Below are 11,543 nucleotides of genomic sequence, written 5' to 3'. Positions count from 1 at the left end.
AGAAGAAAAAAATCTTCTGGGATGTGAAATGTGTTTCAGGGAAGGGGATAGCTTAATTATGTGAATTTTTTGTCAGAAGGTTGCATCATTTATTATGCACACATGTACACACATTCCATAAACTATAAACGTTCAGCTTATCAGTTCTTGCCTTAGTAACCCTTATTGAGTCCACCTACTTATGCTCTTCAAGAGGATTTTCTGGAGAACAATTCTGTACCTCATTATATCTATCTTGTGATAGGGTACACTTAGAAAAGAAAGGGAAATAAATTTATTGTAGCAGAGATTACAGAGATCATTGTGAGCTGCTTTAATCACACAGTCAGGAGCTCTGCAGCTTTCATTGTGTTCTCCTTGGGTATTGAACATTGAAGCTGTCATCTTGCTCCCTTTTCTGGGAGGGGGGATGGGCTTTGTTGCTGAGGACTGAATAGAGTCTTAGAAGTGAGTATATAGTAACTTTTTCCATTGGTACTAAAACAGAACTGATCCTTTATAAACTACAAGCCCATAAACCCACTAGTCAGAGAATAGGCTTGTCCCTTTCATGTTAGAGTGCTCCTTTGTTGCTTCTGTTCTTCTTTCAGATCTACCTCTGATGTCAATTTTCACATAACCTATGCCGGGGTGGGAACCTATGGCCTTGAGGCCATATGTGACCTTTTAGGTCCTTGGGCCTTTTGACTGAGTCCAAGTTTTGCAGAACAAATCCTTTTATTAAGGGGATTTGTTCTGTGAAGTTTGGATTCAGTCAAAGGGCTGCACTTGAGGACCTAGACTGTCACATGTGGCCTTGAGGCTGCAGGTTCCCCACCCCTAAATGTAAACTGGTTGAGAGTTTGTAAGGCATAGCAGGACTAATTTCAGGTTCCACATGCCTTTGGATACCTCTGAGGAAAATGCTTCTGCAGATATTCCTGATGGTAATTAGGATTGTATAATGAGCAGATACAAGCCAGCTTGCTGCTATCTATCATGAAATATAGGTAAGAGAACCTATGTAACTCTTGTTTATCAGAGGGCCTCACGTGGAGAAGGTAGTCCCATCCCATGGTAGTATTCTCTTATTCTTTACATACAGTATGAGCTGAGAGGGAAACACCAAAAACAGTATCGTAGCCTTCGTTGTTAAAGTGAGCTAACTTTCACAAGTTTTTTCATTCATTAGTACCAATAGCCTACCAGATGAATGGGAAAATATAACACACACACACACACACACACACACACACATATATATATGAACCAGCATACATTGGAGATATTGTGGGTTGAGTTCCAGACCACCGCAATAACGTGAATATCACAACAAAGTGAGTCACATGTATTTATTGGTTTCCCAATGCATATAAAAGTTATGTTTATATACTATACTTTAGTTTATTAAGTGTGCAGTAGCATCATGTAAAACAAATGTACATACCTTAATTAAAAGTACTTTATTGCCAAAATTGCTAACTTTTATCTGAGCCAAGTCATAATCAAGTCATCATTATTTTGCAGGTGGAGGGTCTTGTTTCAGTGTTGAGGGCTGCAGACTGATTAGGTGGTGGTTGCTAAAGGTTGGGGATGACTGGCAATTTCTTAAAAAAAGACAACAATGATGTTTGCCACATTGGTTGACTCTTTCTTTCACTTGAACACTTAGAGATTACTGTAGGATGGTTAATTGGCCTAATTTCAATATTGCTGTGCCTTAGGGAATAGGAAGGCCTGAAGAGAGTGAGAGAGACAGGGTAACCTCCGGCAGTGGAGCAGTTAGAACACATACAACAGTTACTAAGTTCACATCTCACATAGGTGTGGTTCATAGTACCCCCAAATAATTACAATAGTACGTCAAAGATCACTGACCACAGTTCACCATAACAGATATAATAACAATGAAAAAGTTTGAAATATTGCAAGGATTATCAAAATGTGATGCAGAGAAATGGTGTAAGCATACTGTATGACTTTCTCCTGCATTAGTATCACCTACACTACCTAATTATTGAGAGTATTTCTTTATTGTATATACACACATACATAAATACACATAGGCAATTCACACATAAACTCATATGTATTCCTCTTATACATGTATATATGTGTGTGTTACGTGTATGGTTTTCTTATTCATTGATGTCAGCTATAACCTACTTGATGAGTGAAAGAATTGTTTTTATCATATATATGTATATCTATATACCACATGCATATGCACATGTGAATCATAAGACATGTTAGGTATGTTGTGTATGCACATGTATAAACACACACACACACACACACACACACACATATATATATATATATATACTCCATAAATTTGTAGAATATTTTTAATTTTTCAAAGCATCTTCATTTGTTACAAAAATCACATGTGGAAAATAGGATAGGAAATTGAGAAAGCTGAGACAGAGGATCAAATGACTTTCCCAAGGTAAATCAGCAATTGTTTTAGCTACTGCAGTGGCATTGTTTTCATTTTTAGGTCACCATTTACTTTGGGTGCTACAAAAACTAGCATGGAGAACAATGCAACCTGTTCTCCCTGTTCTTAGCCATGTAAGGATACCTTAGATGCCCTTATCAGTGTTATCTCCCTTTTCCCACTAATATACCCTCTATTCATATATATCAGGAGAATAAGACTGAATGACTAATATAAAATACCAATCTTCTTCTAAATCAGATTTATTTTTGTGCCACAGTTGCAGTGAGGGTATTATTAACTTTTATAAAATGGGCAGTAGGTGAGCAGTTTGATTGGTCAATATAGCTCCAAGCCCTGGTATATAAATCTTTACGACCACACAGGTCGAAATTCATTAGTTACATTACCCTCCCTCATATCAAGTTGCCCATAAAAAGACAGAAAAGGTACTTGGGGAAAATCTTTAAAACTATTCCTATAACCGTTTTTCTCTCTCCTTTTTTCTACCTTCAGGCTCAATATAAATACACCACAGGACTTTCAGGTCTCAGTAGAGAAGAGGTTTAGGGGAAAGGCCCAATCTGCCTCCAGGAAAGATGACTCACTCAATTTAAGTCTTTGATGTCACCACCTCTTAGGAGACAAGGCTAGGAAAGTAAGAGAGTTGGGTTGCTATGCCATTTTTGATTGCCCCAGGACACAGAAGAGTTCAAATGTGATCTAATTTGAAAATTAGTTTCACTTGACAAAAGTGAGATCATATTTGTTCTCGTCAAGCTATTTCTTTTCTTAAACAAGTGAAGTCAACAAGTATTTATTGAGCACCTCCTGGGTACCCAGAACTGTGCTTAATGTTTTGGGTATAAGATTTGAGTATCTGCAAGCTGGGCCCTGAGTGGAAGAATGTGATTGATGCTACCCCCTAGCCCCCACTTGAGTTAAAGAGCAGTATCGAGAAAATTCCCTGATGAAAGATCATAGCATCATGGATTTAGAGCTGGAAGGATCTTAAGAGTCCACCTAGTACAATACTCTAATTTTATAGATGAAGAACTGAAGTTCAGAGAAGTAGAATGACCAGCCCCGGGCTATATAACAAGTAAATGTCAAAAGCAGGATTTAAACCCAAGTCTTCTTGTTTCTGAACTCCATCATATATTCTGCCTTTTAGTGTGTTTGTGTATACTTTAAAGCAAGGTTTACGCATTTGGATGTTGTTATTGAGAAAGTAAAAATCATTTATTAAACACTTACTATACACAAGGAAATACTAACTATTTAATATCTAAAAGTATCTTCTCCACTCAAGGAACTTAATTCTAATAGAGAATAATACATAACACTAGGTACACATAAGGTATATGCTAAGTAGATAGAAGGTAATCTTAAAGATGAAGGCACTAGTGGCTGTATACGAAGGAAGTGTGGTTCTGGGACAAAGTTTGCATAGATGTGGTCTTTGAGACTAATCTTATGGGAATCCAGGAGGTATAAGGGATATATGAGGAGGGAGAGAATTCCAGGATGGGAGAGCCAGTACAAAGGAATTCAGATACGGAAAGAAATGTCACATTAGAAAAGAGCAAGCAGGCTTGCAAGCAAGTTTACTAGATTATAGAGTATGGAGAGGTAGTGAAGTTTAAGAAGGACAGAAATGTAGCAAGGGGTCAATTCATAAAAAAAACAACTTTAAAGGTTAAAGGAGATTTTTTTTTATCCTGTTGACAATAAAGGAGCTACTGGAGATCATTGAGCAAGATAATGAGATGGCCAAATCAACTCTTCATTGAAATCACTTCTGGCAACTAAGTGGAAAGAGATTTGGGGGTGGAGACCGGTTAGATGGCTATTGGAATACAGGGTGTTCCTAAAGTCTGGACACATATGCAAAAATGCATATTTTCAAGAAATGAAATGAATGAAATTTTCAACAACATTTTATTTAATTGGAATATTAACAAATAACATCTTCAATTCATTTGTGATGCAAAGTTTGACACGCTTGGAAAGATTCACGTGAACTTGATGCAATAACTCCACATTGCCATCAATTGCCTCTGTGTCCAGACTTTAGGAATACCCTGTAGTGCAGGTGAGATAACACATGCCTGAATTTGGGGAGTGGTTGTTTGAGGAGAAAGGTGATTTATAGAAGAGACATTCTGAGGGTAGAAACAAGATTTGGCAATGCATTAGATACATGGTGGTGAGAGTGAAGAGTCAAGGATGGCGCCTTGCCCAGGTGGAAGGGTGAAGGTGCTCTTAACTATAATAGGGAAGTGGGAAAGAATGGAAAGGATTTTTGGAAAAGATAATGAGTTCCATTCTGTACATACACACACAGACACATATACACATATATACATACAAATGTGTATGTATATGTATATATGTATATATGTGTGTGATATATTATATATATATATATATATATATATATAGAGAGAGAGAGAGAGAGAGAGGAGAGAGAGAGAATGAGATATTTATGAAGAACAATTTTTGGGATATCCAAAGAGCATTTAGTGATACTAGCTTGTATGAGAGATTATTGCTTGCTATATAGGCCTGGGAATCACATTCACAGAAATATTTGAAGTTATGAGAGCTTATGAACACCAACTGGAGTACTGTAAAGCAAAGGAAGGAGGCAGATCACAGAACTCTGGTGGATATCCAGTTAGTGACTGTGACACCAAAAAAAACCAACAAAGAAGACTGAAGAGTGGCCAGACAGATTGGTTATATTGCCTGATGCAGAGTGTTGAGTGTGTTGTTGGTATGAGTCCATGTGATGCTATATGTCCATCTATGTGTTATCATTGCAGATTAGACAAAAGGCAAAAAACGTTCCTTGAGATAGTTGCAGTAAGGGATGTGAAGATATCAATCACACAACCATTAATGGGGGACTATGACCAGGTTGTTGCTTGGTTTTATTGGTCAGTATAGTTGCTTAGGAATTATTATTTTTAAATGTCTTGATTTATGTCTTTTTGACATCATCATAATTTCCCCCACATACTTCCCCATCTCCCTTCAAAAGAGCCAATATACATAACAAACAAGGTTTTTTAAAGTCAAGAATAAAAGGAAAAAGGGAAAAATGAGCCAACTGATCATTCATTGAAAAGCCTGAAAACATGTTCAATGTACAACAGCTGTAGGTCTATCACTCCTGCAAAGGTGTAGTTCAGGAGCATATTCTCATATTTCTTCTTTGTAGTGACACTTGTTTGTAATTTTGTGACATCCAATTTTATTTTTTGTGTGATTATATTTGCATCGTTAGAATTAGTCACTGTATATGTTGTTTTCTTAGTTCTGCTAACTTCACTCTTTATGAGTTTGTGTACATCTTTCCATGCTTCTCTGTATTCATCATATTTTTTTATTTCTTTCCTTTTAAAATAATATTTTATTTTTCCCCAATTCATATAAAACAATTTTTAAACCTTTGCTCTTTATTTTCTCCTCTTTCTCTCCTTCCTTCCCCTTTCCCCTCCATGAGACAGTAAGCAGCTGATATAAGTTATACATGTGCAATCGTGTAAACCATTTCCATATTAGTCATTTTGTGAAGGAAATCTAGAGAGAAAGAGAAAGGAAGGAAGGGAGGAAGCAAGGAAGGAAGGGAATAATAGTGTGCTTTGGTGTATTCAGACAACATCTGTTCTTTCCCTGGAGGCAGATAGCATTTTTTATCATGATCCTTTGAGATTGTCCTCGATCATTGTAATGTTGAGAATAGCTAAGTCATTCACAGTTGTTCATCATACAATATTGCTATTATTGTATATATGTTCTCCTGGTTTGGCTCACTTCACTTTATATACATTCATGTAAGTCTTTCCAGGTTTTTCTGAAATCATCCTGCTCATTTCTTATAGCACAATAATATTCTATTACAATCATATACCACAACTTGTTCAGCCATTCCCCAATCGATGCCCTCCCCTCAATTTCCAATTCTTAGCCTGCACAAAAAGAGCTGCTATAAGTATTTTTGTACAAATAAGTTCTTTTCCCACTTTTTTTTTGTCTTTAGGTTGCAGATGTAGTAATGGTATTGCTGGCTCAAAGGGTATGCAGTTTAATAACGTAGCTCCAAATTGCTCTCCAGAATGATTGGCTCATCTCACAACTCCAACAGTACATTATTGTCTCAGTTTTCCCAATCTCTCCAACATTTATCATTTTCCTTTTCTGTCATATTATATTTTCATTTCTTACAGCATAGTAATATTCCATTATATCCAAGTACCACAATTGGTTTAGCCATTCCCCAACTGATGGATATCTACTTTGTCTCCAATTCTTTGCTATCACAGAAGTGCTGCAATAATATTTTAGTGAATGTGGAGACTTTCTTGATATCAATGGCTTTTTGGACAGCATACTAAAAACGAGATGTTACCTTGCCAACAAAAGCCTGTATAGTCAAAGCTATAATTTATCCAGTAGTAATGTATGACTGTGAGCATTGGACTATAAACATGAGCACTGCAGAATCAACACTTTGGAATTGTGTTTCTGGTGGAGACTTTTGATATTTCCATGTACAGCAAAGAGTGCAAATCAGTCAATATTTAAAGAAATTAATTCTATTTATTGGAAGGACAAATACTGAAGCAGAAGCATAAATACCTTGGCCACATAATGAGAGATAGGACTTATTGGAAAAGACCCTGGTGTTGGGAAAAATTGAACGGCAAAAGGAAAAGGGGATGGCAGAGATGAAATGGATAGATAGTGTCATGAGACAATGAACATGAACTTGGACAGACTTCGAGAAACAGAAGAGGATAGATGGCCTGGTGTGCTATGGTCCAAAAGTCACAAAAGTCAGACACAACTGAACAACTAAATGACAGTTTAATTGTCCCAATTAATACTACTGCTGATTCCCTAGAATTTTCCAAGTATACCATAATATTAGCAAGTAGGGCTAGTTTTATTTTCTCTTTATCTTTATGTCTTTAATTTCTTTCCTTTGTCTTGTTATTACTAGCATTTCTACACATAAATGAAACAATAATGTGGAGTGAGTATCCTTGCTTTGGTACTATAATTACTGGAAAAGTTCCTGGTGTATCCACACAGCAGATGATGCATGCTTTTGGTATTAGGTAGGTCTTTTTATGACATTACTAAAGAATCTCTCGATCTGTAGCTTGTTTTAAGTATGAAAGAGTGATGTTCTTTGTCAAGGGCTTTTCCTGCCTTATTGAGATAATCATATGATTTTTGATGTTTTAGTATTTAACATGATTAAATTTTAATTATTTAGTTAATGTTAATCATCCTTGCTTTCCTGGTATAATACAACTTCTTCATGAATATAATTTCTTGGATATATCACTGTTATATATTTGACAGGTTTTTATTTTAAAAATTTTAATCATCATTCGTTAACAAGATTGGTCTGCGTTGCCCCCCTTAATTTTTCCTGGTTTAAATATTTGAACTATTATTATTTCATAAAAATCTGATAGTGTGCTTTCTTTCTCAGTTATTATAAATAATTTGTTCAGTATAGGTACTAATTGTTCTTTTAAAGTCCAGTATAATTGTCCTACAAATCCATCAGTACCAAGAGTATTTTCCATTCATGTTCAGACCATTGATTCTCTCTTTTACAACCTCCTTAATGTAGATTTGTAGTGATATGATTTTTCCCCTGAGGACTGCTTCATTTTCATCTCAGAAATTTTCATACAATGTTTCATCATTTTAATTTTATTTTAAATAATTATTGATTGTTTCCATTGTTTGTTATTTGACTCACTCATTATTTAGGATTTAATTATGAAGTTTCCACTTGGGTCTATGTCTTTTGTTTGAATTCCTTGAACTGATTGTTATTTTTTGCATTACAGTTTATAAAGGATGTATTTACTGTATATGATATTTTATATTTGTTTGCAATACCTCTGTGCTCTAGTACATCATCAATTTTTGTAAAAGTTCAATATGGTACTGAGAAATACATATATTCTTTAACATCTCCATTTAAGAGATGCCACAAATATTTCATCTCTAGTTTCTCAAGCAATTTTGTGCATTTCTATATTTTCCTTTTGTTTGTCTTTCTGTTAGACTTACCCTAAACTGAGAGAGGCATTAGAATGACGTCTGACTATCACATTACTGCCTATATCTTCTTGTAATTAATTTTTTCTTTAGCCATTCGAATGTTAAGGTCAACAGGTAGCTAGGCAGTGCTGTTGATAAACAGTAGGCCTGGAGTCAAGAAGGCCTGAGCTTTAGATATTGTGTGACTCTGGGAAATCACTTAACCTCTATCTGCCTCATTTTTCACCACAAAAAAAAAATGTGGATAATACTAGCATCTACCTCCCAAAGTTTTTTTTTTGAAGAGCAAATAAGATAATATTTGTAAAGCATTTAACAGAGTGCTTGCATATAGTAGCCACTTAATAATGTTATTACATCCATGTATTTGGAACATATAAGTTTAATATTGATAAGTTTGTTTTTATGGTTCTTTTCACTGTATTGTAGTTTCCTTGTTTTTTCCCTTTTCATGTTAAAATTTGCTTTTGCTTTGCCTAATAGATTTTACAACTTCTACTTTTTTGGATTCACCTGATTTACAGTAATTTTTCCAGTTCCTCATTTTTAGTCTTTGTATGTCATTTTTTTAAACGTGCATTTCTTGTAAACAACAAATTGTAAGTTTTTTTTAGTCTATCCTTCTACTCTTAATTTTTATTAGATTGCTTAATTCACATTTAAAGTTATAAGACTTAGGTTTGTATTTCTCCCCATTTGTTTCTAATATTTTTTTCTTCAGAATTGAGATATTTTGCCCTCTTCATCTGTAAACACAGTATTTTACTTCTCATTTATTTAGCTTAATTTGTTTTTAGGCAACCCTAGTCATATTGGCTCACTTCCCTTCAATCTGGAACATCCCATTTGTTTTCCCTATTTTGGGAGTTTATTTAACCTATTTTCTCCCTTTCCCTTTTTGTAATTGTTTCGTTCCTCCTTACTTTTTAAAGAAGTTAACCAACATCTCCATTCTTCCTCTGATCTTCGATATGTTCTGTTCATTTTTTTTAATTTCATTTTCTTCATCTTTTTCTAGAAAGGATTTTTGGCCCTTATTATCTTCATTACCTATTTTCTTTTTCTATTGTGGACTTTTATTATTTCATTTAGACCTTTAACTTAGTCCTTTAATCTCTCTATTCTTTGTGAAATTAAAGCTTCTAATATGTTGATTCTCAGGTTATGTCTTCTGAATAGTTTTTTTGTTGTTGTTGCTGTTGTCATCTTGTAGATCTTACCTCCTGGTGTCTTATTCCTAAAGTCCCTTATTCATAAACTGTTAGTTCTTGTAGACCAAAGAGAAAATATTGGCTGATGATAGGAATTTTCATATATCCTTGATCATGCAGTTCATTATGCTTTTGCCCTTTTCATGATCAGTTCCCTGCTTATCATGAAGTCTTTTCTCTTGCTCCATGCCCTTCCACTCTTCCACTCTGTGGGAGTGCTCATCAGTGACACCCCCTTTCACCACTGAAACAATTTTTTTTTTCTTTTCTACATTTCCCCCTTTTGCTCTCCACATCTACTTTTCTGTAGGCTCTCTTCTTCCTGGGACACTATAGAAGGTATTTCTTCCTTTGTTGTTAATCTTTGACTTGATTAGGGCACATCACATGTTTCCCTCTATATTCTTCCTGCCTGTTCTCTTTTTATGTGCCTGCCTATTCTGTAATTTAGCGCCACTAAAGTATTGATTCATCTGTAAGCAATGTGTTGTGAGGTTTAGTACATGATGTTTCAGGCTTATTTCTTAACCATCATTTTTATTGACTTTTACTTTCACCTTTTCTCTTTGTGTACTTTTAGGGAAAATTTCTTAATCATCCCTCTGTTGTCCTTTGTTGTTGTCCTTGGTTGTCATGTATTTACCTTTCTTTTATTCCTGGAATCTGGGGTGTTTGAAAAGCAAATAATTGTTCACATCTATTTATTTCTATGAATGCTTTTGTCTCTTTTTATTGAATGCCTATTTTTTTCATTAATGATTAGACTCAGCTTTGTAGGGTATGTCACTTTCAGTTGTTTTGCTTTTAAGGAAGAAATAATATCATGTTACTAAAATTTTCTTTTATTCATATTTGGAGGTACTTCTCCTGATCACTTGCAGAATTTCTTGTTTGTCATTGGAATTGTTAAGTTTAACCACTACATGTCTTGGAGTTTGCATCATAAGGTTGTTGTTTTTGTTTTTTTGGCAGACAATCTGTGGATCTTTTAAATGCTATTTTGTTTACTATGTTCAAGTCTCCTATTCTTGCATTATGTTGTTCACATTCTTTGTCTTCTCATCTTCTTTTGGGAGACCTATAAACTTTAGGTCTATACATACCATCTTCAAAATCAGTATGTTTTACTCATATGGAGATCACATTTTCTTTCTATATTATTGCTAATTGCTTACCATCTTGCAGATGTATGTCACTTCTATGTATTTGTATTCTTAGTCAGTTATCCTTTTTAAAATTTTCTTTTAGTCTAACCAAGATGGATTAAAGTTTTTCTACTCTGCCAGTTACTTCTGCTGTATTAGGCATAAATTCTGCTTTCAAAATTCTTATTTCTCTTTAAAACATTCAGGAACCTCTTACTATTGATCCTGGTCTCCTGGCAATCCACAGGTCCATTCCCTTAGATGTCAATTCTTTTTCTCTTGGCAGTATTTAATCAAATGTGTTTGGACTCTTTTAGCTGATCTAAAAGACATTCTTCTATTATAATATCTTTCCTTTGTTTACCCTGAGTTTTTTGGTAATTTCCTTCTTTTTTCTTTATGTTGCCTTATTGCTTAGTAGAGTCCTATGTAGCCCCACAACATATCTTGCCTCAGATTGTTTTGTTCCTTCTTTTCTTTTGTTTACTGTCTGTACTCTGTTAGAGGACAGATTTCTGCCATGTTGCTATCTCAGCCTTCTACCTTCTTGTTTCTGCTGTACTAAGAAAGGTGGGGCAGGGCATACAGTTGAATTTTATTGTGGGCCATGAGTTGGATTGATAAGTCCTGGCAAATTGTGGTAATTGGTGCAGAACTAGGTGCTGTGTGTAC

This window comes from Trichosurus vulpecula, chromosome 5 (genome assembly GCF_011100635.1).
Source record: "Trichosurus vulpecula isolate mTriVul1 chromosome 5, mTriVul1.pri, whole genome shotgun sequence".
NCBI classification, from domain to species: Eukaryota; Metazoa; Chordata; class Mammalia; order Diprotodontia; family Phalangeridae; genus Trichosurus; species Trichosurus vulpecula.
The sequence above is the reverse complement of the archived record's forward strand: the minus strand, read 5'-3'. Positions refer to the sequence as shown.